This window comes from Mauremys reevesii, linkage group 17 (genome assembly GCF_016161935.1).
Source record: "Mauremys reevesii isolate NIE-2019 linkage group 17, ASM1616193v1, whole genome shotgun sequence".
NCBI lineage: Eukaryota > Metazoa > Chordata > Testudines > Geoemydidae > Mauremys > Mauremys reevesii.
The window spans coordinates 8133102-8139734 of NC_052639.1; the positions used below are offsets into that span (position 1 = coordinate 8133102).

A 6633-nucleotide genomic window follows, 5' to 3' on the forward strand; every position below is an offset into this window, starting at 1 on the left:
TAGCTCTGGTTCACTGTTCTGGCCTTGCTCGGGTTGAGGGTATTTTAATAATTTGGGCAGGTCCCAGAGTGTTTGGGGGAGATGATGAGGATGTTCCCTTTTGAGATAAAAACTAGGAAATACAGCACTAGAGATTTTTTTTTTAAAGAAATCTGGGATTTAGACATTTTATTTAAAGCAAGAGAGTTCTGAGTTTCTGATTGCAAGAAGCAACATTGTTTGATCTGTCATTGTACCAAAAGGGGAGATGGTTGTCTATAGAAGAGGCATGAAGACTAAATGCATCCGATGAGGATGGGATTTGAACCCATGTGTGCAAAGCACAACAGATTAGCAGTCCATCACCTTAACCACTCGGCCACCGCATCAATGAAGAGACAGGAGGAGAAATCTAAGGCCAGCAGAGCTAGGGACAATAAGGAGTTTTGAAATACTAAGCGGAAGCAGGGGCTGAATGAGCTCCCCCCTCACATCTAGTGAGTAGCTGGGGGAAAGACTTCAGGAACAGACCGTGTTTGCGTAGACACACCTACTCTGCCTAGCTATGGAGTGTGATGCGGCCACTTTCCCAAAATGACCAGTTTTGGCTGGTGGTGGGTTACAAATCACTTTAGGATTGAGTGGAATGAAATGTTGTTATCCTTCCTGCATGAGTGAAGGGCAGCAGAACATACCTAGACTGTCCTGATGGAGGGGTGGGTGGGTGAGGAATAGCTTTTATTGGACTGCATAGAAGTGATTGAGAACGTCACCCTAAACCAGGGGTCCCCAAACATTTCACACTGTGCCCTCTTAGCGATGGCTGTGGCCCCTTGGAAGCCGCCGTCGAGAACCGGGGCTGGGAGTGGGGCTGTTGCTTGCTGGGGAGAGGGGTGCAGACAGGGATAAGGGGGTCGAGGCTGGGCTGGGAGTCAGGGGCCCAGGCTGAGGGTGGGGTTGGGAAAGAGCTGGGGCAGAGTGGGGCTGAGCGCTGCTCCCTCCATGGGGGCTGGCTCAGGCCCTGAGGTGCCCCCATGAATGTTCCTCTGTGTCTCCCTAGGAATCATGCCCCACATTTTGGGGACCACTGACCCCTACTCGCTAAGCAGGGGCTAGTGATGCCAAAGCCCAGGGAAAGGGAGAACAAGTGCGGGGGCCCCAGCACCGGAACCCTGCCCCCCCCTTCTGTCTGTGGCTCCGCCCCCTTCCACACCTTCCACCCACGGCCCCACCCACTGTCACCTCTGTTCCACCCCTTCCCCCACTGGCCCCACCCTGTCACTCCTTTACCCCTGCCCCGCTGTGGCCCCGAGACCAGAGATGCTCTGTGCCCCTGCTGCAGCCCCCGGGCCGTAGCAGGGAGTGGGAGCTCCTCCAGCCCTGGGGCCGACATGGGGGAGACTTTTCCAGGGGGCCCAGTTTGGCCAGGGCCCCTAGTCATGGGCCCCACTGCCCCCTGGGCGACGCAAGGTTTGGGGAGGCTGAGCCCCCCGAGCCTCCATTACGAGCCGCCCAGGCTACCTCTGCTCAGTGGGTGGCCAGTCTCCCTGTGTTCTCTGCTGTTCGTGCTGGGGAGCCTGGCCGGCCTTAGGGGTGGGGCCCCCCGGCAGCCGCCCAGGGCTCCAGGGGTCAAAGGGCACCGTGTGGCAGTGCAAAGGTGCTCACTGCTCTCCCTGCCCCAATGCTCCTCCGTGGCCCCATAGAGGGCTGGGGGAAGCGAGGAGCAACACTATGTGCTCCCTGCGTCCTGGTCACTTTCCCCAGCTGGGCTGGGCTGTGAGGGGAGCATCAGAAGCTGCTGCTCTCTGCCCTCCCCTAGTGCAGCCCGGCTGAGGAAAGTCACTGGATGCAGGGAGTTCGGATGATGTCGCTTCTCACACCCCCCCCCCCCAGCAGCCCCTTGGGGTGCCCGGAGGAGCAGCATCCCAGGCAGGAGCAGGCAGCAATGCCAGCTGCTCCATGCACACAGGTCAGTGTCCCCACGTGGGTGCAGGAGGGGGCGCAGGGGTTAGGGTGAAGGGGGTGCAGGAGAGGGGCAGTGGTTGGTGGCACAGGAGGGGGTGCAGGGTTTGGGGTGAAGGGGGTGCAGGAGAGGGGCAGTGGCTGGTGGCACAGGAGGGGAGTGCAGGAGTTAAGGGCAAAGGGGACACAGTGTAGGGGTTAGGGCACAGGAGGGGGCAGGAGTTAGGGGTGAAGGTGGGAGTGCAGGAGCTAGCGGTAAAGGGGGAGGGGGATCGTCCAGGGGCAGTGGGGAAGTGCCAAAATACAAGTTTTGCCCCGGGCACCATTTCCCCTAACACTGGTCCTTGGTAACATTTCTTGCTGGGAGGGGGAGGGGAGAGAGATGAGGCATTTTCTTTCTGTTTCTTTCCTCTCCATTTTCTGCTCCTTCCTTCAATTCCAGAAACCTCCCTTGTGTTTCAGACTGTGCAGTGACGCCCTCCCCACCCCAGGCCTCTGGAGCCTTTGGAGCAGAAAGATCCCAGGAGCTGAGGGTGAATCCAGGGGTGAGTAGCTGGCAGGAAAGAGCCCTAGCAGCTCTTCTGGGAGCACAGGGGAGGAATGACTCCCCCCTCTCTACATTCTCCCCATGGGGCTCTGGGGAGCAGGGAGGGTTGTGTGATAAATTCCATCCAACTCCCCCTTTGATCCAAGCCGAGGGATGTCTCAGCTCTGCACGATCCCCTTGGCAGCACCAAACAAGGGATGTTTTCCACTGTCCAGGAGACCCAGCCAGGGACTGATGTGCTGGAGATATGTTGGGAAAAGGGACTGTCTGAATTGCCAGGGCAGGGAATGAACAATCTACAGCAACATCATTAACCACAGACACACTCTAGCCATGCCAGAAGGGAAATGGGCAGGAATTCTTGCTGTTCAGCCATGGCCACACGTACAGAGCTGCACAGCAGTGAGTGTGCTGGGGAAGCTGGTCTGAGCAAACCATTGGAAATGACCCTTCAGTGAGAACAGAACCAGAGTGTAGAAAGGCCCCTGTGTTAAGTGGTTGTGGCTGAGGGCTTAGGGAGCTGGGGAATGACACCATAGGCGTCTTTCTGTGGAGGTTTGATTTTTGCCAGCTAGGCAAGGCTGGTGTGTGGTGTCTCCATGGCTGTACTTTCAGTGATGCAGGTTTCTCTATCCCATTGTTCCATGGGCATCCTACTAGATTGCCAGCTGCTTTTCAGCTGCAGTGTGGAGACTGTGTGTGTGTGTGGGGAGAGACAGTAAGTGTGTTGGGGAAGAGTGAGTGTGTTTAGGTAGGTAGGAGCGGATCATTATTATCCCTACTTGAAAGAGGGAGAAGCTAAGGCTGAGAAAGGAGAATTGACTTGTCTTAGGTCACACGGCCAGTCAGTGGCAGCGTTGGGAATAGGACCCAAGAGCCCTGATTTTCAAACTAACCATCGGATCTTGAATTTCACACATTGAATGACCTGAATAAAGTGCTCTCAGATGAGCTCCAGACCAACAACAGTGCACAGTAATTATTCAGCAAGTATTTGAGGAGAACTGCAATGTTAGAGAGAATCATGAACTGCTCAGAGACCATTAATGCAGAGAAGCAGCAAAATTAATCAAACATATGACTGGTTATGACTTATTTCCTTGGTCTTAAAAGAGAACAAGGACTCGAGTCTCCTCCCTGTCAATAACCCCCTGCTCAGCCAATCAGGGTAGAGACTGAGGATGGGAGGCTGAGGGTTCTCACCAGAGAGCCCAAAGGATGGCCCAGGTCACCAGTGGGGATCACTGCCTGAGCACTATTTCAGCCCCATATTTTTGGGTGGACCTCCCAGAGTGGGAGCTACCAAGCACTCCCCGCAACACACACACACACACACACACCACTCCTGCTGTTGGGAGGGGAACAGGAGAAAGGACAAAAGCAGCAAGAGACAAAGAGAAAGGAGGGAGTGATGGATGGAGGAAGAGGTGAAACAAAAAAGACAAACCCTAATGTCCCTAGTGATTCTAAGGGACAAAATCCCAGGTGCGCAATAAAATTCTGCCTCCTTAAGCTCGTGTTTTCCATGCCTAGAATTCAACTGTCACCTGATGGATCAAACTGAACAGGTTTCAAACCTCGAGGAGGCTCTTACCTTCTAAACAAGGACGGCTGTTTTCTAGTAAAATCAGGAAAAGGGAAGGGGAAAACGAAAGAGGTTCCTCCTGGCGCTCACGTACGTGAACCCGAATACTCTCTCAGTCCTCAAAGAGAGACCTGGAGAAGGAGACTTGCTGAAGCAAAGCCACAGGGGTCTCTGAGGTTTCCCTGGCCCCTCGCCCCTGTCCTGCCTGGCTGATGTCAGCATCTCTCTGTGAGGTCACCACCTCCCCACCACCTTTGACCAATAGTCTGAGGTCCTGCAAAAGGCCTTTGTGATGTCACTGCCACACCCCTCCCTTGCTGTGCTAATGTCCTGCCCCTGGTCAGGCACTTTGGAGGTTTGAGGTACTCCCTGTGGATCACCCCACTCAAGGAGCATTCGTTCTAGGAAGCAAGCCGGCTAGACAGGAAAACATCAGACACTGCTCCCAGTGCTGTCTTTACAAGCTTTCAGTAGCGATCTCACTGCTATGCTTCCTGGATAAAAATCATAAAAATCAGTGTATTAGCTGTGGTGAGTTTGTTGCTTGTTGTTTGTTGCAGGTGTTGCTTGTGACTAACAGTGATCCCTTTGCTAATTGAGACCAATGCGCTTTTGTCACACATGCACTAAGCTATACTGACCTATACAGTCACACTCTGATACAACAGAAAGGCCAGCACAAAAAATAGAGAACGAAACAATAAGATACTTAAATGACAATGGTTGGAACTCTCCTTTTCCTGGAGATTGATGGTTGACAATTGCAGCTTTCCTACCTACTGGGCACATCCTGTGACAGATGTCAGGCCTTTCCTTTGCAAATCAGAGACGTGGGGAACTCAGTGACCCTTACAGGCTAAGTGAGTAAAAAATTATACAACTTCTCACCTCAAGTAGTTTTCCTTTTAATAGAAATTGATTTTTAAGCTAAGCAAAATAAGTTCTATTTGAAATACAAAAAATTTAAGTCTATACTTCCCAATATTCTCTTATTCACTCTCTCACACACACATTCTCCCACCCCAACCTTTGGAGTGAGGTTTTCTACCAAAACCCCTTACACTACAGGGGGTAAATTAAATCAAATTAACTTTTCAAGATTAGCCATCATTTCCTGTATGACTAACAAAACAAAAAACATGGCAACTTTCAGTTTTCCCAATTTAATTCTAATCACACAATTAGTCTCTTACTCTTTAACCAATAACTTCACCTATAATTTCATTTTCATTGGAAGCACCACCATATTCAAAGATCACACATTCTTGTCATGTGATAATTTTCTTTTAATCCCCACTGCCAACAACTGAACCTTGATTCAAGTTGTGATTTGTCCCAACACTTCTGTGAGTTCATATATTTCTGGTTCTTCTGCCATGCGTGTTGGTGGAAGGGGGCTCCTATATGGGCATGTTTGCATCATGAGGAAAAATACCTCTCTCGTCACACTTTTTAATCTTTCAAAGTAGAAGGAGGTGGAGGAGAAGTGATGTAAATGCATAAAACACAAGGTAAAACTGTCTGGTCTACACTAAAAACATTTATCGGTAAAAATCCACACCACTGAGCAACGTGGTTACACAGCCCTAACCCCTTGTGTAGATAGCGCTACATTAGCAGGAGAGCTTCTCCTGCCAACATAGCCACCGCTTGCGGGACCTGGACTAATGAAGTCCGACGGGAGAGATCTCTACCATTGGCTTGGAGCATCTGTAATACCAGCGCTACAGCAGTGCAGTTACCAACATCAGCTTAATTGTGCAGCCATAGCATCAGACACAAAACCATGGAATCAGGACTCAACATGTGTGTATCCAGAAGTCTGAAACTGGAGCCTGACACATTCATTGCCTCATTGGTTACCATCATTTCTACAGCCTGAAAGTCCTTGTTACCCAATCAGGCAGCCAGTTTGGGATCCACGGGGAAGGAACGTCCTCTGAAGCACTCTCTCTTTGGATCCAAACGGTGAAGGATGATTGTTCTCAAACTAACCCTGGTATCCTCTGGAACTGTAATCAGTGACACTGCACTAGGAAGTGGAGTTGTACAAACAACTTTCCTTGGGTCACTGGTCACCATAGCTTCCTTTACTGGGGTGGAAACCAAGAACTGAGCGTGTGCTCTTTCCACCCCAGTTCTTTCCAAATCCTTGGTTAGGGTAAATTTACAGTTCTCTGAAGTAGAATCCTTTACAAAACCACGTCAAATCTCAGCAGTGTTAGTGAGGAATGGCTTCCCAAAACATGTCCAGCTTTTTTTAATTTGGTGGCACAGTTCCAGTCAAGGGACTGGATAGAGGCCTGGAACAGAATCCCTGTTACAAGTTACAAGAGCTGGAGTTTCTATTAAAAATAGCTATTTATCTGTAGCTATTAGATTTCCAACACTGGTTCAATTTTATACACATTTTTACCAACTACAAAGGATAATTCAACAAAATTCAACAATTCAACAAAAAAAAAACCACTTCTATTTCCTCAACATCTGCGTCTTGAAGGGCAGCATCTCCCATAACATAGGATTAGCTAGGAGAGATCTTCTGTGGGGCCTGGGTTAT

General features: G+C 50.4%; 1 non-coding gene across 1 annotated transcript; it reads right to left on the reverse strand.

Annotated features, from left to right (window-relative positions):
• Window positions 1-286: 286 nt before the first annotated feature.
• On the reverse strand, window positions 287-368 carry TRNAS-GCU. The gene has a single exon. It is a non-coding gene; the product is annotated as a tRNA-Ser (tRNA).
• Between the last annotated feature and the right edge of the window lie 6265 nt (window positions 369-6633).